General features: G+C 42.7%; 13 non-coding genes across 13 annotated transcripts; 5 read left to right on the forward strand and 8 right to left on the reverse strand.

The window, feature by feature from the left end:
- The first annotated feature begins 4498 nt into the window (after positions 1–4498).
- On the forward strand, positions 4499–4639 carry LOC143742060 (U4 spliceosomal RNA). Its single transcript, XR_013205337.1, has one exon. It is a non-coding gene; the product is annotated as a U4 spliceosomal RNA (small nuclear RNA).
- Positions 4640–5084: 445 nt separating this feature from the next.
- trnas-gcu (transfer RNA serine (anticodon GCU)) lies at positions 5085–5166 on the reverse strand. Its single transcript has one exon. It is a non-coding gene; the product is annotated as a tRNA-Ser (tRNA).
- A 137-nt stretch (positions 5167–5303) lies between these two features.
- Positions 5304–5386, reverse strand: trnas-gcu (transfer RNA serine (anticodon GCU)). The gene has a single exon. It is a non-coding gene; the product is annotated as a tRNA-Ser (tRNA).
- A 10246-nt stretch (positions 5387–15632) lies between these two features.
- LOC143741595 (U4 spliceosomal RNA) lies at positions 15633–15773 on the forward strand. The gene has a single exon (XR_013205149.1). It is a non-coding gene; the product is annotated as a U4 spliceosomal RNA (small nuclear RNA).
- A 445-nt stretch (positions 15774–16218) lies between these two features.
- On the reverse strand, positions 16219–16300 carry trnas-gcu (transfer RNA serine (anticodon GCU)). Its single transcript has one exon. It is a non-coding gene; the product is annotated as a tRNA-Ser (tRNA).
- Positions 16301–16437: 137 nt separating this feature from the next.
- On the reverse strand, positions 16438–16519 carry trnas-gcu (transfer RNA serine (anticodon GCU)). The gene has a single exon. It is a non-coding gene; the product is annotated as a tRNA-Ser (tRNA).
- Positions 16520–20314: 3795 nt separating this feature from the next.
- On the forward strand, positions 20315–20455 carry LOC143741632 (U4 spliceosomal RNA). Its single transcript, XR_013205178.1, has one exon. It is a non-coding gene; the product is annotated as a U4 spliceosomal RNA (small nuclear RNA).
- A 321-nt stretch (positions 20456–20776) lies between these two features.
- trnas-gcu (transfer RNA serine (anticodon GCU)) lies at positions 20777–20858 on the reverse strand. The gene has a single exon. It is a non-coding gene; the product is annotated as a tRNA-Ser (tRNA).
- A 1193-nt stretch (positions 20859–22051) lies between these two features.
- LOC143741643 (U4 spliceosomal RNA) lies at positions 22052–22192 on the forward strand. Its single transcript, XR_013205180.1, has one exon. It is a non-coding gene; the product is annotated as a U4 spliceosomal RNA (small nuclear RNA).
- A 445-nt stretch (positions 22193–22637) lies between these two features.
- Positions 22638–22719, reverse strand: trnas-gcu (transfer RNA serine (anticodon GCU)). Its single transcript has one exon. It is a non-coding gene; the product is annotated as a tRNA-Ser (tRNA).
- Positions 22720–22856: 137 nt separating this feature from the next.
- trnas-gcu (transfer RNA serine (anticodon GCU)) lies at positions 22857–22938 on the reverse strand. The gene has a single exon. It is a non-coding gene; the product is annotated as a tRNA-Ser (tRNA).
- Positions 22939–23308: 370 nt separating this feature from the next.
- trnas-gcu (transfer RNA serine (anticodon GCU)) lies at positions 23309–23390 on the reverse strand. Its single transcript has one exon. It is a non-coding gene; the product is annotated as a tRNA-Ser (tRNA).
- Positions 23391–26742: 3352 nt separating this feature from the next.
- LOC143741644 (U4 spliceosomal RNA) lies at positions 26743–26883 on the forward strand. The gene has a single exon (XR_013205181.1). It is a non-coding gene; the product is annotated as a U4 spliceosomal RNA (small nuclear RNA).
- The last annotated feature ends 207 nt before the right edge of the window (positions 26884–27090 follow it).

Below are 27090 nucleotides of genomic sequence, written 5' to 3' on the forward strand. Positions count from 1 at the left end.
CGATCGAGAGGGGTGATCTGTAGGGTATGGACCAATCAGACACATACTAATTATTCATTATATACAAAGGTTTATGAAACTCCTCACACAGCCCAAATGAACAAACACAAGGGCAGAAACAGTGTCATGTTACAGGGCATGATAAGGAGATTTTACGACCTCCGAGGAATGCGGCCACATACTCAAGAGAGAGACTATGAAACAGAAACCCTCTTTAAAACAGACTTTGCTGCATTAATCATAGACTAACTGATCTATAAATGAACATGCATAAAACTGTGAAAGAAACAGTGTAAATGGTTTACTGTCTCGTGTACTATTAGGTATATATTATGGTATGTATCCTGGTATACAACCAACTAACGATCAATGTAACCTCACCTGTATAATGCCTCCTACCTAACTAATCCTCATTTAATGACTCACACTTTGATGTACATCACCTTCTTCTAGAATGCAGTGTGGATGTGTTATAGCTATTTTAGCATTAATGAAGGTATAATCTTGCTAGGGACAAAGATCCGTAAATCAACTAAGAGCCACTTTCCCTCCCAGACATGTCCCCTTTCTGATTGGTCGAGTTCAACCCTTAGGGGAGGATCTTCTCCAGGCCTTATTAGAGACAGTCCACATGTGACCTCCCTCTCTTAGTTCTTTCATCCAGGGAAGATACCCTTTTCTTAGAATAAATTAATAATCAAAAGAGTTCATTGGAAGAACTGATTAATTGATTGTAATATTAATTCAGCCACATCAAGTTAATCCAATTAACTGACCCAAATATTTATAATTAATAATAACAAGATATTATTGATTATTAATATTTCCAAAAAGCTGAGTTCCTTACAGAGGACCAGGCAGGAGGTTGGACTGGTGGCAGATGACCCTGCTGGTAAGAAGGCCAGACAGGAGGTGGGGTTAGTGAGGTATGGCCCTGTTGGTAAAACGACCAGGCAGGCGATGGGGCTGGGGAAGTGTTTTCCTGCTGATGTGAGGACAACAAGGCAGAAGAGGCAGGCCATGCATATGGCCTAAGAGGATAGTGCTGTGCCAGTGCCGTTCCACTTCTAAAGCTGTGGCGCAGGCGTATCACTGCCTCACCTTCATGATTTTCTGGCTCCTGAAACTGTATTTTTGCCTGTCCATGTTCCACGGGTGCAGAAGGAAGTGCTCTTGCTTGTGGCAGAGGATCCTTAGCCACAGAGACCTTCTGGGGTAGCTGTACGCCTTGCAGCAATGAGTCCCGGTCAGTTCTTTTCTGCCTGTCATGCAACCTGGAAAAAGTACAAAACAAAATGTTTACCATTTCATAGAAGCACAATTGCAAAGGTTGTAGGTTAATCAAATCCTTCCTGGTTAAATTAAAAACAATGCAATATATTTACACTTCTCAAATGCAGATGTTAAAGTGAATCTAGAAAGCCAAAAAAGATATCTCACCAAAAAGACACTGTGGTGTCTCACCAAAAAGACACTGACACTGTGGTGTTGTTGATAATAACTAGCACCAAGTTGGTCTGCTCCTGTATCACCCGGCTGTCTTCAAGAAGTTGCTTAATGTGACGGTAAGCTTGTACAATAGACTGTGGAATGGGCAGAGTTTTACCCTTGCAGTCTCTTGGCCTATTTCTAGCTTGGGCAAACTCCTTCAAAAGCATGAGGGAAACACATTCTGAAGTCCTGTTGGAATCAGGTCTCTGGGCAGCCTGGCCATGGGTCATGAATAGTCTGAAAGAAAAAGACAATATTTGTATATAATAAATATCTATATCTATCTAGATATATATAATCAATATTATACAACAGGTGGTTTTGGTTCGCTACTATGATTGAAGAGGCGTTTTATGAGGCATTGTATAATTCCACTTTACGATTTGACTATTTATAGCAGTCCACTTGTCTGAATTTGTTGCTTGTGTAATACAGCTTAAGTGTTATTAATGATAATTATGATAAATATGAATTACATAATGTGTGCATCAACTATTGTTCAGTTCACCTTTCAGCTGCTTGTTGACCAGGTGCAGAGCCACTGTGTTTCCTGGAAGCTCTCCATGGCCCTGGCAAGGTCTTCTTCTTGCTTTTCACTGTATTTCTACAAGGGCAAGGATGAATAATATATATCTGTACCGGTTTAAAAGTGTAGTTGGGAGGAATTCGTTTTTGTATTCGAGTGCAATTGCTTGGAATGGATTGCCAGATAATTTAAAGCAAATACAAGAAGCAGGGCCCTTTAAAAGAGAAGTTAAAAAATGGCTTTCCATTTGAGATGCCATATGAATTTGTAGGGTATGAGTTGCTTGTTTTGGTTTTATTCCCACTGGAACTGTTCGCTCATTTTATGCATGTAGAGGACCACAATGGAAATAAGCCTGTGGCTTTATTGTGTTTTTTATCCTCAACAATTGTATGGAAATGTATATGAATCGCCTCCGGCAAGTTTGTATATGTGTTTGTTATCATTGTTGAATAAATCAAAAAAAAAAAAAAAAATTCAGGGAATATTTGGAGGGAGACTTGTCCATTTTATGCATCTAGAATACACTCGCACAATCTCAGCGGTTTCTGTGGCTGACAAAGCAGTTATTGTGCGGTTGAGGTTCACGAGGTACTCCGCCAGGTTATCAACCGCCTCCCAGCCAGGAAAACCTCTTAAATCACATCGGCTTTCCTGAAAAATGAAAAACAGCTGTTGAAGAAATAACTTACTTTGTACTTAATAGTCCTCTTAGGGGGATTTATTTTGGGTGCAGTGTTGCTGCATTTAACAAATGTCATCGTACTTTAAACAGAGTATGTAGACAGGTGACACAGTCACATAAGTCATTATTGCAAGAAAGATAAACTGTGTTTGGGCTTAGAGTACCACTCTAAACAAGTAGTCAGAAACTCTTTCTTCCAACTAATGAATATATCCAAATTAAGAACACTGGTGTCAAAGGGTGAGTTGGAGATGATCATTCATGCTTTTATTTCCTCTCGTTTAGATTAATGTAACAGTCTTTTTACTTGTTTGAGCAAGAAGGAGCTTCACCGTCTCCAGGCTGATCAGAACTCTGCTGCAAGGCTTTTAACCCACATTAACAAACATCACACCTGTTTTAGCAGCACTTCACTTGTTACCAGTCCAGTATAGAATTCAATTTAAAATCCTGGTCCTTACTTTTAGAGCCCTGCACGGTCAAGTTCCTCCCTACATCTCTGAGTTAATACAGCTTCATACTCCGACCCGTAGTTTGAGGTCATCAGGTCAGAGGCTGTTAGTGGTTCCCTACACTCATTTTAAATCCAGTGGGGATCGTTCAATCCAAGCAGTGGCAACTAGGCTCTGGAATGCTTTGCCTCCCTTTCTATGTGTGTGAATTCTGTTGATTCTTTTAAAAAGCAACTGAAGACGCTGCTATTCAAACAGGCTTTTAGTTAGAAGTGGGGTTTTTTATGGTTTTTGTTTCTCTGTTTTCCATTAGTTTTTAAAGGTGCCCTAGAAGGTTTTTTTTTATTATTTTATAATGTTTCCTGGGTTACCCTTATAATGTTAGTATGTGTCACCTCGTCACTCACCTGCTCATCTGCCCGAAGCTGGGCTGTGGTGTGTTTCTGCAGCTATTTTAAGGATGATGTCGTTAAAGTCGGCTGCAATGTCATTTGAACAGCTTTTCCATGCGCACTTGGCTCTCTCGAAACACTAAAGACATCAAACGACATGGATGGGATTCAAACCCACGCGTGCAGAGCACAATGGATTAGCAGTCCATCGCCTTAACCACTCGGCCACCTCTTCACTTGCCTGCACAACTGGCCGAAGCTGGTGTGTTTCTGCAGCTATTTTAATGATGATGTCGTTAAAGTCGGCAGCAATGTACTTTGAACGGCTTTTCCATGCGCACTTGGCTCTCTCGAAACACTAAAGACAACAAACACCTATGATGGGATTCGAACACAGGCATGAAGAGCACAATGGATTAGCAGTCCATCGCCTTAACCATTCGGCCACCTCATCACTCACCTACACGTCTTTAGGAGGAAGGTTGGGAAACTCACAACTGTGTTGATAGAGGGAGATGTGCATATGTTTCTTTTGTGTGCTGCTCCTGCTTTGTTGGTAAGAACCTAGAGAGAACGCCTGGGTCAAGAAAATGGCAGCATAGCTTACATTGGACCTCTCTCAGAATATGTTTGCAGTGTCCTTGCACTCTTCATTATCCTACCCAAACTGGTAGGGGGCTCATCAAATCGATCCCAAACTCAAACATGTTCTTGGAGATTGAGGGTTATAACCCTGGCCCTTTGTAACCAGGATAGCCATAAGTATCTCCCATCAAAAGTACCGCACATTTTGCTCAGAGAGAACAATTAATAAACCTCTATGTGTATTTCATAGACACACCATGCAGGCGGCCGTTCCAAAAGGCTGATTACATGGCAGTTTAAAACGTGATACCACCCTGTCGTTCCATGTCCAGATAAAAGCACACGAGACGTCGCTACCTTGTCTGGCATTCTTTCGCAGAGGCAATATCATAGTCCATGAGGCTCATCCGAGACGTGATCTTTGCTGGTTGAAAACTTTACCCTATACCCTACTGGGATGACTTGAAATACAGTCAGCCTTGGCAATTTTTAACAGTCTCTTGAGAGGCTTCATGACTTGTTGTAAAAGGGAATTTTACTTTTGATTTTTTTACATTCTGTTTTCGCTGTCGTGTCGAAAGCATAAGCTTGAAGGTGGCTGGTTTAGCCAGGATTTGGACCTCCCTTGAACGTGTTTTTGTATTTAAAATGATTATATCCATTAACCAGGGGGCTATTATAACTGAAATACAGCTATAATTAAAAGCTTGCCATGAGCTGCACCCCTGCGGTTGACCTGTCCTCTAGGCTCCCTGTGAAACTAAACACCAAAGATGGGACTCAAACCCATGCGCACAGAGCACAAAGGATTAGCAGTCCATCGCCTTAACCACGCAGCAACTTGCCTGCACGTAGAGTTTTTCTGCATCTATCTTTAGTATGATGACGTTGTATTCGGAAGCAAAAAGCTTTGCCAGGCACACTTGGCTTTCTTGAACACTAAAGAAATCAAACGACGAGGATGGGATTAGAACCCATGCGTGCAGAGCACAATGGATTAGCAGTCCATCGCCTTAACCACTCGGCCACCTCATCACTCGCCTGCACAATTGCCCGAAGCTGGTGTGTTTCTGCAGCTATTTTAATGATGATGTCGTTAAAGTCGGCAGCAATGTACTTTGAACGGCTTTTCCATGCGCACTTGGCTCTCTCGAAACACTAAAGACAAGAAACGACGAGGATGGGATTCGAACCCACGCGTGCAGAGCACAATGGATTAGCAGTCCATCACCTTAACCACTCGGCGAACCTCGTCACTCACCTGCTCGTCTGCCCGAAGCTGGGCTGTGGTGTGTTTCTGCAGCTATTTTAAGGATGATGTCGTTAAAGTCGGCAGCAATGTCATTTGAACAGCTTTTCCATGCGCACTTGGCTCTCTCGAAAGACTAAAGACATCAAACGACGTGGATGGGATTCGAACCCAAGCGTGCAGCACACAATGGATTAGCAGTCCATCGCCTTAACCACTCGGCTTGGGAGGGGGGGAGAGAAGAAAAGAGGGAGGAAGAGGGGGGAAAGGGAGAAAAAGAAGAGGAGAAAAAAGGAGCAAAACGTACAATGTATCAATTTTTATCTACTTTCTTATCTTCTCAACATTGTTTACACACAGTTCTGCACTTATTGCAAGGTTTATCATCACTTTAATTTCATGTCTCTTGCGGGATTCGAACCTATGTCGTGGCAATATCGCTTGCATCTTCGCTTGTTCTCTAGTCTCGTAGTGCATTCCGGAAGTACTACATGCAATGCATTGTGGGCAACGTAGTCATTTTTAACACAGGAACTCTTTTCCATATAAATCCCTACAGTAGTAACCCTGTGATTATGCAATTATGCACATGAATGCATCTAAAGCAAACGCTCTTGTAAGTAAACATATTTTGTGATGTTAACAAATCAATATTCAAATAATTAACTCAAAATGTCACATGCTACTTTTAAAGCTAGAACAGTATTAACAGTGTATAAATGTAAATGTAAATAACTCTCCCATCATGTTTCCCCTCCTTTTTTTGTAAACTCAATTATTTGAAAGACTACATCTGTGCAGCACAAGTGAATAAAACATATTCCAAATTGAGCATAGAGTGTTGGGTTTTGTGAATAAATGTAAAATGATTCTGCAAGTAATTCTGGCTTTAGTTTTAACAATTACATTCAATGGATGACACTCACTGTCCTGGTATTCAAGAGGAAATTAAATAAAAACGTGAAGGCTGTTATTGGCTCCAATAAAATTATTAAACTTTATTGTAACAGACAGACAAGTAATGGTGACAGCAATTATACACTCTTCCTCCAGTCATCCAGGGTCAGTCCTGATGCTGGACAGTACCACTGCCCCTTCAGCTGGGTGTGTCCAGTCCTTTTATTTTGTCCTGTCCACACCCCTTGCAGGTGTAGTGGTACTTTTCGTTTGTCAGCCTCTTCCGTGGCGGTTCCCCCTTTGACACTAGCTCCTCATCCTCCTGGGCAGCTCTTTTCAGCTATTGGAACATGTCTCAATAAACGTAAACAGATACAAATAGGATTGGTATGAATAATAATGCTTTGTTATTAACAAAATGTTAGGATAATAATTATGACCGCCGCTACATCTTGTAATAATAATGAGAAAAGAAGGAGAAAATGCAGATTAAATTATGTCATAAATTATTTTTTTATTAAATACTGATTGGCCCAACAAGTTGCACACTCTTGCCAGGATTTGCACCTGGAGTCTCCCACCCAAAGGATGGACGTGTTACTATTACATCACAAGAGTTTTTTTTGTTTTGTTTTTTTTGGAAATAGTTGCATCAGTAACTATCCTATGTATTTTGTTTTTTGAAAATAGTTGCAACAGCAACTAATATTTTTTTTTCTATTTGCAACAGCAAATATACTTTTTTCTACTTTATTTTCTTGCTTGTTTTTTCTTTGCAGATGGTTTGAACAGTGAATGTGAACATTTTCTTAAAATAAATAAAACATATTATTATTAAAAATATTTATAAAAAAGAATGTTTTAGGTGCATTTACAAAGAGCTTCTCCACTCCTCAAGGGTCTGTCCAGATGCAGGGCAGTACCATTTGCCACGTACCTGTGAGTGTCCAGTTTGCTTTGATTTAGGTTGACCACACAGCTTACACTCATAGTGGTAGCTCTCTTTTGCCTTTCTCATCTTTGGGGGCTCACCTTTCCTCAGTCGCTCCTGGTTCTCAAGAGCTGCCTTGCGTAATCGCCATTCACGCTGGCGATTAAAGGGATCTAGTGCTTGGTGAGGGAACCTAGGTTGGTCAGGACAGTAGGAGGTGGATGAACAGCCCTGGGTGGATGCTGAGGGTGGTGGTTGGGTGGCAGGCCAGCCCTGGATGGATGCTGAGGGTGGTGGGTGGGTTGCAGACCAGCCCTGGGTGGATGCTGAGGGTGGTGGGTGGGTTGCAGACCAGCCCTGGTTGGAGGACCAGCCCTGGGTGGATGCTGAGGGTGGTGGGTGGGTTGCAGACCAGCCCTGGTTGGAGGACCAGCCCTGGGTGGATGCTGAGGGTGGTGGTTGGGTGGCAGGCCAGCCCTGGATGGATGCTGAGGGTGGTGGGTGGGTTGTAGACCAGCCCTGGCTGGATGCTGAGGTTGGTGGGTGGGTTGCAGACCAGCCCTGGGTGGATGCTGAGGGTTGTGGGTGGGTGGAGGACCAAACATGAGAGTGTGCCAGGGGTGCCTGGTAAGAAGACCAGCTCTGGTAGTGTGTTGGGGATGGCTGGTAGGCAGAGGACCAGCCCTCCATACAGCTGTTTTGAGAGGAAGCAGCATCGTGTTTGGCAATAGCTGCGTCTCCCCCACCTGTGTGTGGAATAGCAGGTATTCTGGAACTGTGTCGCTGGCGGATTTTTGCCTCGCCCTCACGGTTCTCAGGCTCCTGGAACTCCAAAAGAGTGTGTCCATGCTGAACTGGCTGTGATGGTAGGTCACGAACCTCCAGGAGGGATTTTTTTGCCACGGCAATCTGCTGTGGAAGCTGCACACCCTGAAGTAAAGAGCCCCGTTCAGTTCTCTTTTGGCGATCATGCAGCCTGCAGAGACAGAAAACAAAACACACACAAGAGTTTTTCAGAACATTTTTCAGTGTGTTAATTGTTAAAAATTTTGTTCAAATATGCAATTCAATCAATTTATGAAGATATTAAAGATGAACTCACCAGGAGGACACAGTGGTGTTGTTAATGTTTACCAGTACCAGGTCACTCCTGTCCATGATCTCTCTGCAGTCCTCAACTAGCTGCTTGATGTGAGAGTATGCCATGACAATGGACTGGGGTATGGCAAATGTCCTCCCTTTATTGTCCTTTGGCCTATTTCTGGCTTCCTTGTACTCTTTGTACAGCTTGAGAGCAACACACTCTGAAATTCTGTTTTGGTCTGGTCTGTGAGCAGCCTGACCATGGACCATGAACAATCTGCAAATAGATGAGCAGATCACATAGTGCTCATTATATATGCATGTTCACATATTGACATAAATATATTGATACAAATACTAAAGAATATAGCTATATGAGATGTAGATACCTCTCAGCTGCTTGCTGGCCTGGAGCAGAGCCACTGCGCTTTCTTGAAGCCCTCCAAGGTCCTGGCAAAGTTGTTTTTTTTGCTCTTGAGGGTGTATCTGGTGGGGGTCTGGTCAAAGACACTTAGATGTGAGTATAACCTCAAAATCTCTGCCACTTCAGCATTGGAGAGTGCTGTTATAGTTCGGTTAAGCCCAACCAGGTAACCTGCCAAGGCATCAACTGCCTCCCATCCAGGAATCCCTCTGGCATCACACCTAGTGTCCTGTTACAAGAATTGAACCAATAAACACCATAACATTTTAAACATCTGGTACAAGAGTAAATATAAAGAAGCCCACATTTCTGATGGTGAAACAATATCCACTTTACCGTAGCTGGAGTCACGAGCACACTCTCCTCAAATGGGTCGAGGACGGGACTTGCGGAGGCATCTCTCTCATCAAATCGGGTGAGGACAGGCCCAGAAGAGGCATCACTCACCTCTAATGGGGAGTAGACGGGCCCAGCAGAGGCATTACTCTCCTCCAATGGGGAGTAGATGGGCCCAGCAGAGGCATCACTCACCTCTAATGGGGAGTAGACGGGCCCAGCAGAGGCATTACTCTCCTCCAATGGGGAGTAGATGGGCCCAGCAGAGGCATCACTCACCTCTAATGGGGAGTAGACGGGCCCAGCAGAGGCATTACTCTCCTCCAATGGGGAGTAGATGGGCCCAGCAGAGGCATTACTCTCCTCCAATGGGGAGTAGATGGGCCCAGCAGAGGCATCACTCTCCTCCAATGGGGACCTGGGATCTGGCCCGGGCCTAGGGCCACCGCTTCCAAATTGCTGAGGTGATTAATAAAAGTATACACAGAATAAAGAATAAATAAAGAATAAACAATCTTTTACATTTTTTTGTGTCTGTTCTACATTAAAAATGAACTGTTTATTAGTTTTCCAATATTTTTTTGATGTCTGATATACTCTTGACATAATATTACCTGCAATGTGAGGTCATGAGCCTGTGGTATGGTCACATCAGGACATTCGTCCTCGATGTCTTCATCCAAGATCTCAGGCAGGATGTCACCAATACCAATCTGCTGGCTCAGAAGATCTCCTCTGTTGGACTGTGCCAGAAGATATTCTACAGCAATACGCTCTCCTGCAATAAGTATTCACCAAGGGAAATGTATTGTTTACTTGCCTACCATGTCACAATATAGGTCTGATCATCATCAACAGCAGACTTTTCTTACCGGTAGGTTTCCCAGGGGGGATAAACTCTGGAAGAAGAGGTTTTCCCAACACTTTGTTGCTGAGCGCATTCACATTGGACATCAAACGAATGTTATACAGCTTTGTCCTGGATGTCTCAGTCATAGAAAGTGCTTGTGCTGACCGGTTTAAATTCCACCTTGACACACCCTCAAGCATGTACATCTGAGTGTGCAATGCATTGCATCTCCACCCTGATGAGACAAAAAACAGGATCACTGATTACAACAAATTACAACAATATTATGTCAACATTCAATAGCAAAATATACCATATGTGTTTAAGGTTTTAACATGCCTGGAATGAAAGCACACTGGTGCTTATGTAAGCTTTCCAGAGAGGAGGACCCTCTGCTGCATCTTAGCACATCCAGTGTCTTCTCTCCTTTCTCCAGCCCTGACCCAATGTTTGTGTAAAGCTGCACTCCTGGTGGATCCTGAATGCAGGCAAGGTGCTTTTGCTGTACCTCCCACACTTGAGACATGCGTTCATGGTTTATAAGGTGCAGCCCAGTGCCGTCCACAAGGTGCCACATCACTGTAAAAAAAGATTAGTTGACTCAACTTAACTAAGTCAAGTAATCTTGTTGCTTTGACTGAGTTAAGTTGAGTCAACTTATAGTGTCAAGTTTATTGCACTTCAAAACACGAGTTGACTCAACTTCCTGTATCAAGTAATGTGGACTGGAAAACATTAGTTAAGAGAACTAAAAAAAAATGTTGGTTGAACTTATGTTGGTAAATGGACTGCATTTATATAGTGCCATCCAGCTTGTCATGAGCAGCTGGGGTTAGGTGTCTTGCTCATGGACACCTCGCCACTTGGAACCGGGGATTGAACAACGTGGAAAATCACAATGACAACAAAATCAAAACTACAAGACATCACCATTTATCAACTTTAGACAGAAAATGAGATCAGTAAATCAGGCCATAATATGATGATTGTGACTATTAACAAACAGTCATTGTCATCCTGTTGTCTTCAGCTTTGTGCCATAGCTGATGTATTTTAAAGACACAGCTACAGCAGCCAAAGAACAACTAATGTTCAAAAGTCAAGTGTCAAGAGCCCAACTAAAGCAATCACTGATCACCATTATGGTAACATCAAATAAAAATAAAATGACATCTAAACCTCTGTCACCTTTTAATAAGAACTTCTGTAGACGTCTGACAGAAATAAAGTCAGTCTGGTTAGTAATAAGTGAAGCTGGTATTGCTGTTTGTGGAGATGTTTAATCCTCATCTGCTGAGATCTTTTGCTAAGATTTAATGTCTTTTATCTTGATTTCGTCTTTTTTTCTGTTCTTCTTGTTCCTATCTCCTTCAGTGATTCTGATTGTTAACAGCAGGTGTTTATCAAGGTCTCAATTAACTTAATTAACTGAAAATTAACTGAATTATTCACTCAGTCAAGTGGACTATATTAGTGATCTAATGTAGGGAATAGTGAATGGGGGTATAGGATATGATTTTGAACACAGCCTCTGAGTGTCGACTTCGAGCGCTGTTAATTCAGCTGGCTAGCGCCGCCAGAGTGTCAGTGTTAAGTTTGACTGGCCAATTCTCAATTCTCATGTAGATACTTTGTAGATATTAGTTTGCTTAAATTTTTGAAATCTAGTAATTTCTGTAAACTAACTTGATAAAATCTGAGCGGCAGTGGCTCAGTGGTTCATGTAGGTAGTCTACAAACCAGAAGGTTGGTTGTTCAATCCCCGGTTCCACCTGACCAAGTGTCGAGGTGTCCATGAGCAAGACACCTAACCCCAGCTGCTCCTGACGAGCTGGATGGCACTATATAAATGCAGTCCATTTACCAACATAAGTTCAACCAACATCTTTTTTTTAGTTCTCTTAACTAATGTTTTCCAGTCCACATTACTTGATACAGGAAGTTGAGTCAACTCGTGTTTTGAAGTGCAATAAACTTGACACTATAAGTTGACTCAACTTAACTCAGTCAAAGCAACAAGATTACTTGACTTAGTTAAGTTGAGTCAACTAATCTTTTTTTACAGTGTGGAAGTCTGACAGGTGCTGAGTAAACTGGTCAAAGAGCACTTCCTGAGCACAAAGGGAGCATGTCATGGTATTATCACCGCTCCCTGTCTGCTGTGGACCTGCTGCGGTCCCTGTCTGCTGTGGACCTGCTGCGGTCCTTGTCTGCTGTGGACCTGCTGCGGTCCCTGTCTGCTGTGGACCTGCTGCGGTCCTTGTCTGCTGTGGACCTGCTGCGGTCCTTGTCTGCTGTGGACCTGCTGCGGTCCCTGTCTGCTGTCCTGACTGAGGGAAACAATATTTTGTATTTACTCTCTATATCCTCTTATCCTCTAAATCACACAAAACTCTGCATCAAAACAGTGATTTGGAGAATCAAGCACAACGAAGAACCAGCCATGGGAAACAGCTGTAGAGGAAGCATTTGTCAGCATCTTTGTCTCACATCATATGTTTAAGGATTCAATGACATAACTTACATCATGGTAGCCACATTTGCAGGGGATCTTTTTCCCAAAAATGTCTTTTTTTCTGACCGTTAGGCCAAATGCAGGGGTCAGGGGACAATTCTTTATCCTCTCTAACACTGCCTTCCAACGTCTGCTCCCAGGTCTCTGACCAGTGGAAAATTTATATTTCCCCTGGGCAAACAGCATCATGACGCCGGTCCAGAATGAATCTGGCTTTCCTTCCTTTGGCATCTCTATAGGACAAGAGGCAGTCATTAGGCTGTTGTAGGCAACATGTAGGTCTACATGCACAGACAGACAGACAGATAGATAGGAAATTAAGCAACTACAATATAAGGTTGTATGTTTTTTTCCACAGTCTCAACTAATTTGGTCAAGAATATTTCAAGTCTTAAGTTTCTGAGACACTGTTTCATTTATATTGTTATGCTAATGTGAAATAGTTTGTTCAGATCTCATCAGATGGCATGAACATATGGTTGTCGGTTATTAAAAATGTAATCAAAACAGTTTAGTGATGAAAGAAATGGAAAAAAATGATACTCTCTCACTCACAATCTCTCTCTCTCTCTCTCTCTCTCTCTCTCTCACACACACACACACACACACACACACATTCACATTCACTCACTCACTCTCTCTTTGAAAAAATGGCTGTTATTTTACAAACTGAAATTGTATGAGAACTGAACTGAAATCACAACACAAGCCAATCCTGTTTCTTCATGTTTGTTAAGAAATGATCATACCCACTCTTTCACTCACTCTTATTCTCTCTCACACACACTTTATAGCACTCTCTTTGAAAACGATTGGTATCATAAATTGTATGATGAATGACATGAATATATATTAAAATATCCAATTCAGTTTACCTTGATGCCTATTTTCTGTGTCAATTACTTATCCTATTGCAATAGACGTTATATGGTCAGATGGTGTAACCAATATTTTGTCTAAAAGACTAATATTGTACAAAAAAGTTAATATGAATAATAATTTAATACTCTACTACACTGTAATAATGGGTGTTTAAACCATTTGTACTCAAATGGTCAAAGAATAGACATAAAACAAGATGTTTACAGCATATGGTCTTGCTCAGTACAACGAAAAACCCATATAATTTATAATAAAACATATTCTCATAGGATATTACTAAATAAACTACTAATTTCATGCAATTGCATGAACTCTAGGAGGTGTGAAATATTAGATATTGGTCATTTTTTGTGGTTACACCATTTGACAGTTTAACGGGCTGTCAGTTCTATCTTTTGTTAAAAATAGTATAAATGTCATATTAAATAATAATTAACATAGCGATCAGTTTTCTGACCGTCTTATCAAACTTAGCAGCGACATTTAACACTTGACACAGACACAAAATCGAGCATCTCTGTTCTAGTTTAATTTGATGGACACAAGAAAGACACGCAAAAGACACTTAAAAACGTTCAGTAAAGAAAATAATTAACATTGCGATCAGCGTTATCTCTTAAGGTTTGTGACCGTCTTATCAAACTTCACGAAAAACATCCAACGTTTGTCACAGCAGAAGTATTTACAAACACACCACATACTTTTACGATTTCAATTCAGTGATTTACATAATTTTAGTAAGTTCTACTTACTTTTAGTGTCGAGAGATATTCGCCGCCGGTAAATAAAGTTACCTCAGAATGAACTGTGACATCGTCTTCATCAGTCAACCAATGAGAACACTGTGCGCACAGGGCCCTGTTTCGACGCATCTGATTGGCTCTTTTGCCCCCCTTGGAGCGGCAACTGTTTCGAAGCATATGATTGGCTCTTTTGCCCCGCTGTTGTTAGGAGTTAGGACACTGTTAGGAGTTGTCAGGACTTTGTTAGGAGTTGTCAGGACTTTGTTAGGAGTTGTTAGGACTTTGTTTGGACTTGTTAGGACTTTGTTTGGACTTGTTAGGACTTGTTAGGACTTTGTTTGGACTTGTTAGGACTTTGTTAGGATTGATAGAGCAGTCCATTTAGTGGAGGTTACGGCCACCTCGTCACTCGCCTGCACAACTGCCCGAAGCTGGTGTGTTTCTGCAGCTATTTTAATGATGATGTCGTTAAAGTCGGCAGCAATGTCCTTTGAACGGCTTTTCCATGCGCACTTGGCTCTCTCGAAACACTAAAGACAACAAACGACGAGGATGGGATTCGAACCCACGCGTGCAGAGCACAATGGATTAGCAGTGCATCGCCTTAACGACTCGGCCACCTCGTCACTCACCTGCTCATCTGCCCGAAGCTGGGCTGTGGTGTGTTTCTGCAGCTATTTTAAGGATGATGTCGTTAAAGTCGGCAAATATGTCATTTGAACAGCTTTTCCATGCGAACTTGGCTCTCTCGAAACACTAAAGACATCAAACGTCGTGGAAGGGATTCGAACCCACACGTGCAGAGCACAATGGATTAGCAGTCCATCGCCTTAACCACTCGGCCACCTCATCACTCGCCTGCACAACTGCCCGAAGCTGGTGTGTTTCTGCAGCTATTTTAATGATGATGTCGTTAAAGTCGGCAGCAACGTACTTTGAACGGCTTTTCCATGCGCACTTGGCTCTCTCGAAACACTAAAGACAACAAACGCCTATGATGGGATTCGAACAAACGCATGAAGAGCACAATGAATCAGCAGTCCATCACCTTAACCATTCGGCCACCTCGTCACTCACCTACACGTCTTTAGGAGGAAGGTTGGGAAACTCACAACTGTGTTGATAGAGGGAGATGTGCATATGTTTCTTTTGTGTGTTGCTTCTGCTTTGTTGGTAAGAACCTAGAGAGAACGCCTGGGTCAAGAAAATGGCAGCATAGCTTACATTGGACCTCTCTCAGAATATGTTTGCAGTGTCCTTGCACTCTTCATTATCCTACCCAAACTGGTAGGGGGCTCATCGAATCGATCCCAAACTCAAACATGTTCTTGGAGATTGAGGGTTATAACTCTGGCCCTTTGTAACCAGGATAGCCATAAGTATCTCCCATCAAAAGTACCGCACATTTTGTTCTTTGAGCTAAGAGAGAACAATTAATAAACCTCTATGTGCATTTCACTCACCTGTTTCATAGACACACCATGCAGCCGGCCGTTCCAAAAGGCTGATTACATGGCAGTGTAAAACGTGATACCACCCTGTCGTTCCATGTCCAGATAAAAGCACAGGAGACGTCGCTACCTTGTCTGGCATTCTTTTGCAGAGGCAATATCATAGTCTATGAGGCTTATCCGAGACGTGATCTTTGCTGGTTGAAAACTTTACCCAATACCCCGCTGGGATGACTTGAAATACAGTCAGCCTTGGCAATTTTTGACAGTCTCTTGAGAGGCTTCATGACTTGTTGTAAAAGGGAATTTTACTTTTGCTTTTTTTACATTCTGTCTTCGCTGTGGTGTTGAAAGCATAAGCTTGAAGGTGGCTGGTTTAGCCAGGATTTGGACCTCCCTTGAACGTGTGTTTGTATTTAAAATGATTATATCCATTAACCAGGGGGCTATTATAACTGAAATACAGCTATAATTAAAAGCTTGCCATGAGCTGCACCCCTGCGGTTGACCTGTCCTCTAGGCTCCCTGTGAAACTAAACACCAAAGATGGGACTCAAACCCATGCGCACAGAGCACAAAGGATTAGCAGTCCATCGCCTTAACCATGCAGCAACTCGCCTGCACGTAGAGTTTTTCTGCATCTATCTTTAGTATGATGACGTTGTAGTTGGAAGCAAAAAGCTTTGACAGGCACACTTGGCTTTCTTGAACACTAAAGACATCAAACGACGAGGATGGGATTCGAACCCACGCGTGCAGAGCACAATGGATTAGCAGTCCATCGCCTTAACCACTCGGCCACCTCGTCACTCGCCTGCACAACTTCCCGAAGCTGGTGTGTTTCTGCAGCTATTTTAATGATGATGTCGTTAAAGTCGGCAGCAATGTCCTTTGAACGGCTTTTCCATGCGCACTTGGCTCTCTCGAAACACTAAAGACAACAAACGACGAGGATGGGATTCGAACCCACGCGTGCAGAGCACAATGGATTAGCAGTCCATCGCCTTAACCACTCGGCCACCTCGTCACTACGCCTGCACATCTGCCCGAAGCTGGCGTGTGGTGTGTTTCTGCAGCTATTTTAATGGTGATGTCGTTAAAGTCGGCAGCAATGTACTTTGAACGGCTTTTCCATGCGACATGGCTCTCTCGAAACACTAAAGACAACAAACGAAGACGATGGGATTCGAACACACGCATAAAGAGTGGATTAGCAGTCCATCGCCTTAACCATTCGGCCACCTTGTCACTCACCTGCACGTCTTTAGGAGGAAGGTTGGGAAACATACAACTGTGTTGATAGAGGGAGATGTGCTTATGTTTCTTTTGTGTGCTGCTTCTGCTTTGTTGGTAAGAACCTAGAGAGAACGCCTGGGTCAAGAAAATGGCAGCATAGCTTACATTGGACCTCTCTCAGAATATGTTTGCAGTGTCCTTGCAATCTTCATTATCCTACCCAAACTGGTAGGGGGCTCATCGAATCGATCCAAAACTCAAACATGTTCTTGGAGATTGAGGCTTATAACTCTGCCCCTTTGTTACCAGGATACTCATAAGTATATCCCATAAAAAATACCGCACATTTTGTTCTTTGAGCTAAGAGAGAGCAATTAATAAACCTCTATGTGCATTTCACTCACCTGTTTCATAGACACACCATGCAGCCGGCCGTTCCAAAAGGCTGATTACATGGCAGTTTAAAACGTGATACCACCCTGTCGTTCCATGTCCAGATAAAAGCACAGGAGACGTCGCTATCTTGTCTGGCTTTCTTTCGTCTGGCGAACGACGAGGATGGGATTCGAACCCACGCCTGCAGAGCTCAATGGCCGGTCCAGAATGAATCTGGCTTTCCTTCCTTTGGCATCTCTATAGGACAAGAGGCAGTCATTAGGCTGTTGTAGGCAACATGTAGGTCTACATGCACAGACAGACAGACAGAAAGATAGGAAATTAAGCAACTACAATATAAGGTTGTATGTTTTTTTCCACAGTCTCAACTAATTTGGTCAAGAATATTTCAAGTCTTAAGTTTCTGAGACACTGTTTCATTTATATTGTTATGCTAATGTGAAATAGTTTGTTCAGATCTCATCAGATGGCATGAACTGATGGTTGTCGGTTATTAAAAATGTAATCAAAACAGTTTAGTGATGAAAGAAATGGAAAAAAATGATACTCTCTCACTCACAATCTCTCTCTCTCTCTCTCTCTCTCTCACACACACACACACACACACACACACACACACACACACACACACACACACACACATTCACATTCACTCACTCACTCTCTCTTTGAAAAAATGGCTGTTATTTTACAAACTGAAATTGTATGAGAACCGAACTGAAATCACAACACAAGCCAATCCTGTTTCTTCATGTTTGTTAAGAAATGATCATACCCACTCTTTCACTCACTCTTATTCTCTCTCACACACACTTTATAGCACTCTCTTTGAAAACGATTGGTATCATAAATTGTATGATGAATGACATGAATATATATTAAAATATCCAATTCAGTTTACCTTGATGCCTATTTTCTGTGTCAATTTCTTATCCTATTGCAATAGACGTTATATGGTCAGATGGTGTAACCAATATTTTGTCTAAAAGACTAATATTGTACAAAAAAGTTAATATGAATAATAATTTAATACTCTACTACACTGTAATAATGGGTGTTTAAACCATTTGTACTCAAATGGTCAAAGAATAGACATAAAACAAGATGTTTACAGCATATGGTCTTGCTCAGTACAACGAAAAACCCATATAATTTATAATAAAACATATTCTCATAGGATATTACTAAATAAACTACTAATTTCATGCAATTGCATGAACTCTAGGAGGTGTGAAATATTAGATATTGGTCATTTTTTGTGGTTACACCATTTGACAGTTTAACGGGCTGTCAGTTCTATCTTTTGTTAAAAATAGTATAAATGTCATATTAAATAATAATTGACATAGCGATCAGTTTTCTGACCGTCTTATCAAACTTAGCAGCGACATTTAACACTTGACACAGACACAAAATCGAGCATCTCTGTTCTAGTTTAATTTGATGGACACAAGAAAGACACGCAAAAGACACTTAAAAACGTTCAGTAAAGAAAATAATTAACATTGCGATCAGCGTTATCTCTTAAGGTTTGTGACCGTCTTATCAAACTTCACGAAAAACATCCAACGTTTGTCACAGCAGAAGTATTTACAAACACACCACATACTTTTACGATTACAATTCAGTGATTTACATAATTTTAGTAAGTTCTACTTACTTTTAGTGTCGAGAGATATTCGCCGCCGGTAAATAAAGTTACCTCAGAATGAACTGTGACATCGTCTTCATCAGTCAACCAATGAGAACACTGTGCGCACGGGGCCCTGTTTCGACGCATCTGATTGGCTCTTTTGCCCCCCTTGGAGCGGCAACTGTTTCGAAGCATATGATTGGCTCTTTTGCCCCACTGTTGTTAGGAGTTAGGACACTGTTAGGAGTTGTCAGGACTTTGTTAGGAGTTGTCAGGACTTTGTTAGGAGTTGTTAGGACTTTGTTTGGACTTGTTAGGACTTTGTTAGGATTGATAGAGCAGTCCATTTAGTGGAGGTTACGGCCACCTCGTCACTCGCCTGCACAACTGCCCGAAGCTGGTGTGTTTCTGCAGCTATTTTAATGATGATGTCGTTAAAGTCGGCAGCAATGTCCTTTGAACGGCTTTTCCATGCGCACTTGGCTCTCTCGAAACACTAAAGACAACAAACGACGAGGATGGGATTCGAACCCACGCGTGCAGAGCACAATGGATTAGCAGTGCATCGCCTTAACGACTCGGCCACCTCGTCACTCACCTGCTCATCTGCCCGAAGCTGGGCTGTGGTGTGTTTCTGCAGCTATTTTAAGGATGATGTCGTTAAAGTCGGCAGCAATGTCATTTGAACAGCTTTTCCATGCGAACTTGGCTCTCTCGAAACACTAAAGACATCAAACGTCGTGGATGGGATTCGAACCCACGCGTGCAGAGCACAATGGATTAGCAGTCCATCGCCTTAACCACTCGGCCACCTCGTCACTCGCCTGCACAACTGCCCGAAGCTGGTGTGTTTCTGCAGCTATTTTAATGATGATGTCGTTAAAGTCGGCAGCAACGTACTTTGAACGGCTTTTCCATGCGCACTTGGCTCTCTCGAAACACTAAAGACAACAAACGCCTATGATGGGATTCGAACAAACGCATGAAGAGCACAATGAATCAGCAGTCCATCACCTTAACCATTCGGCCACCTCGTCACTCACCTACACGTCTTTAGGAGGAAGGTTGGGAAACTCACAACTGTGTTGATAGAGGGAGATGTGCATATGTTTCTTTTGTGTGCTGCTTCTGCTTTGTTGGTAAGAACCTAGAGAGAACGCCTGGGTCAAGAAAATGGCAGCATAGCTTACATTGGACCTCTCTCAGAATATGTTTGCAGTGTCCTTGCACTCTTCATTATCCTACCCAAACTGGTAGGGGGCTCATCGAATCGATCCCAAACTCAAACATGTTCTTGGAGATTGAGGGTTATAACTCTGGCCCTTTGTAACCAGGATAGCCATAAGTATCTCCCATCAAAAGTACCGCACATTTTGTTCTTTGAGCTAAGAGAGAACAATTAATAAACCTCTATGTGCATTTCACTCACCTGTTTCATAGACACACCATGCAGCCGGCCGTTCCAAAAGGCTGATTACATGGCAGTTTAAAACGTGATACCACCCTGTCGTTCCATGTCCAGCTAAAACCACAGGAGACGTCGCTACCTTGTTTGACATTCTTTCGCAGAGGCAATATCATAGTCTATGAGGCTAATCCGAGACGTGATCTTTGCTGGTTGAAAACTTTACCCAATACCCCGCTGGGATGACTTGAAATACAGTCAGCCTTGGCAATTTTTGACAGTCTCTTGAGAGGCTTCATGACTTGTTGTAAAAGGGAATTTTACTTTTGCTTTTTTTACATTCTGTCTTCGCTGTGGTGTCGAAAGCATAAGCTTGAAGGTGGCTGGTTTAGCCAGGATTTGGACCTCCCCACGCGTGCAGAGCACAATGGATTAGCAGTCCATCGCCTTAACCACTCGGCCACCTCGTCACTCACCTGCTCATCTGCCCGAAGCTGGGCTGTGGTGTGTTTCTGTAGCTATTTTAATGATGATGTCGTTAAAGTCGGCAGCAATGTCCTTTGAACGGCTTTTCCATGCGCACTTGGCTCTCTCGAAACACTAAAGACAACAAACGACGAGGATGGGATTCGAACCCACGCGTGCAGAGCACAATGGATTAGCAGTCCATCGCCTTAACCACTCGGCCACCTCGTCACTCAACTGCTCATCTGCCCGAAGCTGGGCTGTCGTGTGTTTCTGCAGCTATTTTAAGGATGATGTCGTTAAAGTCGGCAGCAATGTCATTTGAACAGCTTTTCCATGCGAACTTGGCTCTCTCGAAACACTAAATACATCAAACGTCGTGGATGGGATTCGAACCCACACATAAAGAGCACAATGGATTAGCAGTCCATCGCCTTAACCACTCGGCCACCTCGTCACTACGCCTGCACATCTGCCCGAAGCTGGGGTGTGGTGTGTTTTTGCAGCTATTTTAAGGATGATGTCGTTAAAGTCGGCAGCAATGTCATTTGAACGGCTTTTCCATGCGCACTTGGCTCTCTCGAAACACTAGAGACATCAAACGACGAGGATGGGATTCGAACCCACACATAAAGAGCACAATGGATTAGCAGTCCATCGCTTTAACCAGTCGGCCACCTCGTCACTCGCCAGCACGACTGCCCGAAGCTGGGCTGTGGTGTGTTTCTGCAGCTATTTTAATGGTGATGTCGTTAAAGTCGGCAGCAATGTACTTTGAACGGCTTTTCCATGCGACATGGCTCTCTCGAAACACTAAAGACAACAAACGAAGACGATGGGATTCGAACACACGCATAAAGAGTGGATTAGCAGTCCATCGCCTTAACCATTCGGCCACCTTGTCACTCACCTGCACGTCTTTAGGAGGACGGTTGGGAAACTCACAACTGTGTTGATAGAGGGAGATGTGCTTATGTTTCTTTTGTGGGCTGCTTCTGCTTTGTTGGTAAGAACCTAGAGAGAACGCCTGGGTCAAGAAAATGGCAGCATAGCTTACATTGGACCTCTCTCAGAATATGTTTGCAGTGTCCTAGCACTCTTCATTATCCTACCCAAACTGGTAGGGGGCTCATCGAATCGATCCAAAACTCAAACATGTTCTTGGAGATTGAGGCTTATAACTCTGCCCCTTTGTTACCAGGATACTCATAAGTACATCCCATAAAAAATACCGCACATTTTGTTCTTTGAGCTAAGAGAGAACAATTAATAAACCTCTATGTGCATTTCACTCACCTGTTTCATAGACACACCATGCAGCCGGCCGTTCCAAAAGGCTGATTACATGGCAGTTTAAAACGTGATACCACCCTGTCGTTCCATGTCCAGATAAAACCAAAGGAGATGTCGCTACCTTGTTTGGCATTCTTTCGCAGAGGCAATATCATAGTCTATGAGGCTCATCCGAGACGTGATCTTTGCTGGTTGAAAACTTTACCCAATACCCCGCTGGGATGACTTGAAATACAGTCAGCCTTGGCAATTTTTGACAGTCTCTTGAGAGGCTTCATGACTTGTTGTAAAAGGAAATTTTACTTTTGCTTTTTTTACATTCTGTCTTCGCTGTGGTGTCGAAAGCATAAGCTTGAAGGTGGCTGGTTTAGCCAGGATTTGGACCTCCCTTGAACGTGTGTTTGTATTTAAAATGATTATATCCATTAACCAGGGGGCTATTATAACTGAAATACAGCTATAATTAAAAGCTTGCCATGAGCTGCACCCCTGCGGTTGACCTGTCCTCTAGGCTCCCTGTGAAACTAAACACCAAAGATGGGACTCAAACCCATGCGCACAGAGCACAAAGGATTAGCAGTCCATCGCCTTAACCACGCAGCAACTCGCCTGCACGTAGAGTTTTTCTGCATCTATCTTTAGTATGATGACGTTGTAGTTGGAAGCAAAAAGCTTTGCCAGGCACAATTGGCTTTCTTGAACACTAAAGACATTAAACGACGAGGATGGGATTCGAACCCACGCGTGCAGAGCACAATGGATTAGCAGTCCATCGCCTTAACCACTCGGCCACCTTGTCACTCGCCTGCACAACTTCCCGAAGCTGGTGTGTTTCTGCAGCTATTTTAATGATGATGTCGTTAAAGTCGGCAGCAATGTCCTTTGAACGGCTTTTCCATGCGCACTTGGCTCTCTCGAAACACTAAAGACAACAAATGACGAGGATGGGATTCGAACCCACGCGTGCAGAGCACAATGGATTAGCAGTCCATCGCCTTAACCACTCGGCCACCTCGTCACTCACCTGCTCATCTGCCCGAAGCTGGGCTGTGTGGTGTTTCTGCAGCTATTTTAAGGATGATGTCGTTAAAGTCGGCAGCAATGTCATTTGAACGGCTTTTCCATGCGCACTTGGCTCTCTCGAAACACTAGAGACATCAAACGACATGGATGGGATTCGAACAAACGCGTGCAGAGCAGAATGGATTAGCAGTCCATCGCGTTAACCACTAGGCCACCTCGTCACTCACCTGCTCATCTCGCCGAAGCTGGGCTTTGGTGTGTTTCTGCAGCTATTTTAAGGATGAAGTCGTTAAAGTCGGCAGCAATGTCATTTGAACGGCTTTTCCATGCGCACTTGGCTCTCTCGAAACACTAAAGACATCAAACGACGAGGATGGGATTCGAACCCACGCGTGCAGAGCACAATGGATTAGCAGTCCATCGCCTTAACCACTCGGCCACCTCGTCACTACGCCTGCACATCTGCCCAGATGAGCAGGTGAGTGACGAGGTGGCCTAGTGGTTAACGCGATGGACTGCTAATCCATTCTGATCTGCACGCGTTTGTTCGAATCCCATCCATGTCGTTTGATGTCTCTAGTGTTTCGAGAGAGCCAAGTGCGCATGGAAAAGCCGTTCAAATGACATTGCTGCCGACTTTAACGTTTAAAACGTGATACCACCCTGTCGTTCCATGTCCAGATAAAAGCACAGGAGACGTCGCTACCTTGTCTGGCTTTCTTTCGTCTGGCGAACGACGAGGATGGGATTCGAACCCACGCCTGCAGAGCTCAATGGCCGGTCCAGAATGAATCTGGGTTTCCTTCCTTTGGCATCTCTATAGGACAAGAGGCAGTCATTAGGCTGTTGTAGGCAACATGTAGGTCTACATGCACAGACAGACAGATAGATAGATAGGAAATTAAGCAACTACAATATAAGGTTGTATGTTTTTTTCCACAGTCTCAACTAATTTGGTCAAGAATATTTCAAGTCTTAAGTTTCTGAGACACTGTTTCATTTATATTGTTATGCTAATGTGAAATAGTTTGTTCAGATCTCATCAGATGGCATGAACTGATGGTTGTCGGTTATTAAAAATGTAATCAAAACAGTTTAGTGATGAAAGAAATGGAAAAAAATGATACCCTCTCACTCACAATCTCTCTCTCTCTCTCTCTCTCTCTCTCTCTCTCTCTCTCTCTCTCTCTCTCTCTCTCTCTCTCTCTCACACACACACACACACACACATTCACATTCACTCACTCACTCTCTCTTTGAAAAAATGGCTGTTATTTTACAAACTGAAATTGTATGAGAACTGAACTGAAATCACAACACAAGCCAATCCTGTTTCTTCATGTTTGTTAAGAAATGATCATACCCACTCTTTCACTCACTCTTATTCTCTCTCACACACACTTTATAGCACTCTCTTTGAAAACAATTGGTATCATAAATTGTATGATGAATGACATGAATATATATTAAAATATCCAATTCAGTTTACCTTGATGCCTATTTTCTGTGTCAATTTCTTATCCTATTGCAATAGACGTTATATGGTCAGATGGTGTAACCAATATTTTGTCTAAAAGACTAATATTGTACAAAAAACTTAATATGAATAATAATTTAATACTCTACTACACTGTAATAATGGGTGTTTAAACCATTTGTACTCAAATGGTCAAAGAATAAACATAAAACAAGATGTTTACAGCATATGGTCTTGCTCAGTACAACGAAAAACCCATATAATTTATAATAAAACATATTCTCATAGGATATTACTAAATAAACTACTAATTTCATGCAATTGCATGAACTCTAGGAGGTGTGAAATATTAGATATTGGTCATTTTTTGTGGTTACACCATTTGACAGTTTAACGGGCTGTCAGTTCTATCTTTTGTTAAAAATAGTATAAATGTCATATTAAATAATAATTAACATAGCGATCAGTTTTCTGACCGTCTTATCAAACTTAGCAGCGACATTTAACACTTGACACAGACACAAAATCGAGCATCTCTGTTCTAGTTTAATTTGATGGACACAAGAAAGACACGCAAAAGACACTTAAAAACGTTCAGTAAAGAAAATAATTAACATTGCGATCAGCGTTATCTCTTAAGGTTTGTGACCGTCTTATCAAACTTCACGAAAAACATCCAACGTTTGTCACAGCAGAAGTATTTACAAACACACCACATACTTTTACGATTACAATTCAGTGATTTACATAATTTTAGTAAGTTCTACTTACTTTTAGTGTCGAGAGATATTCGCCGCCGGTAAATAAAGTTACCTCAGAATGAACTGTGACATCGTCTTCATCAGTCAACCAATGAGAACACTGTGCGCACGGGGCCCTGTTTCGACGCATCTGATTGGCTCTTTTGCCCCCCTTGGAGCGGCAACTGTTTCGAAGCATATGATTGGCTCTTTTGCCCCGCTGTTGTTAGGAGTTAGGACACTGTTAGGAGTTGTCAGGACTTTGTTAGGAGTTGTCAGGACTTTGTTAGGAGTTGTTAGGACTTTGTTTGGACTTGTTAGGACTTTGTTTGGACTTGTTAGGACTTTGTTAGGATTGATAGAGCAGTCCATTTAGTGGAGGTTACGGCCACCTCGTCACTCGCCTGCACAACTGCCCGAAGCTGGTGTGTTTCTGCAGCTATTTTAATGATGATGTCGTTAAAGTCGGCAGCAATGTCCTTTGAACGGCTTTTCCATGCGCACTTGGCTCTCTCGAAACACTAAAGACAACAAACGACGAGGATGGGATGCTAACCCACGCGTGCAGAGCAAAATGGATTAGCAGTCCATCGCCTTAACCACTCGGCCACCTCGTCACTCACCTGCTCATCTGCCCGAAGCTGGGCTGTGGTGTGTTTCTGCAGCTATTTTAAGGATGATGTCGTTAAAGTCGGCAGCAATGTCATTTGAACAGCTTTTCCATGCGAACTTGGCTCTCTCGAAACACTAAAGACATCAAACGTCGTGGATGGGATTCGAACCCACGCGTGCAGAACACAATGGATTAGCAGTCCATCGCCTTAACCACTCGGCCACCTCGTCACTCGCCTGCACAGCTGCCCGAAGCTGGTGTGTTTCTGCAGCTATTTTAATGATGATGTCGTTAAAGTCGGCAGCAACATACTTTGAACGGCTTTTCCATGCGCACATGGCTCTCTCGAAACACTAAAGACAACAAACGCCTATGATGGGATTCGAACAAACGCATGAAGAGCACAATGAATCAGCAGTCCATCACCTTAACCATTCGGCCACCTCGTCACTCACCTACACGTCTTTAGGAGGAAGGTTGGGAAACTCACAACTGTGTTGATAGAGGGAGATGTGCATATGTTTCTTTTGTGTGCTGCTTCTGCTTTGTTGGTAAGAACCTAGAGAGAACGCCTGGGTCAAGAAAATGGCAGCATAGCTTACATTGGACCTCTCTCAGAATATGTTTGCAGTGTCCTTGCACTCTTCATTATCCTACCCAAACTGGTAGGGGGCTCATCGAATCGATCCCAAACTCAAACATGTTCTTGGAGATTGAGGGTTATAACTCTGGCCCTTTGTAACCAGGATAGCCATAAGTATCTCCCATCAAAAGTACCGCACATTTTGTTCTTTGAGCTAAGAGAGAACAATTAATAAACCTCTATGTGCATTTCACTCACCTGTTTAATAGACACACCATGCAGCCGGCCGTTCCAAAAGGCTGATTACATGGCAGTTTAAAACGTGATACCACCCTGTCGTTCCATGTCCAGATAAAACCACAGGAGACGTCGCTACCTAGTTTGGCATTCTTTCGCAGAGGCAATATCATAGTCTATGAGGCTCATCCGAGACGTGATCTTTGCTGGTTGAAAACTTTACCCAATACCCCGCTGGGATGACTTGAAATACAGTCAGCCTTGGCAATTTTTGACAGTCTCTTGAGAGGCTTCATGACTTGTTGTAAAAGGGAATTTTACTTTTGCTTTTTTTACATTCTGTCTTCGCTGTGGTGTCGAAAGCATAAGCTTGAAGGTGGCTGGTTTAGCCAGGATTTGGACCTCCCTTGAACGTGTGTTTGTATTTAAAATGATTATATCCATTAACCAGGGGGCTATTATAACTGAAATACAGCTATAATTAAAAGCTTGCCATG

This window comes from Siphateles boraxobius, unplaced genomic scaffold (genome assembly GCF_051911475.1).
Source record: "Siphateles boraxobius isolate OS27281-9 unplaced genomic scaffold, OSU_SipBor_1 1, whole genome shotgun sequence".
Lineage (NCBI taxonomy): Eukaryota > Metazoa > Chordata > Actinopteri > Cypriniformes > Leuciscidae > Siphateles > Siphateles boraxobius.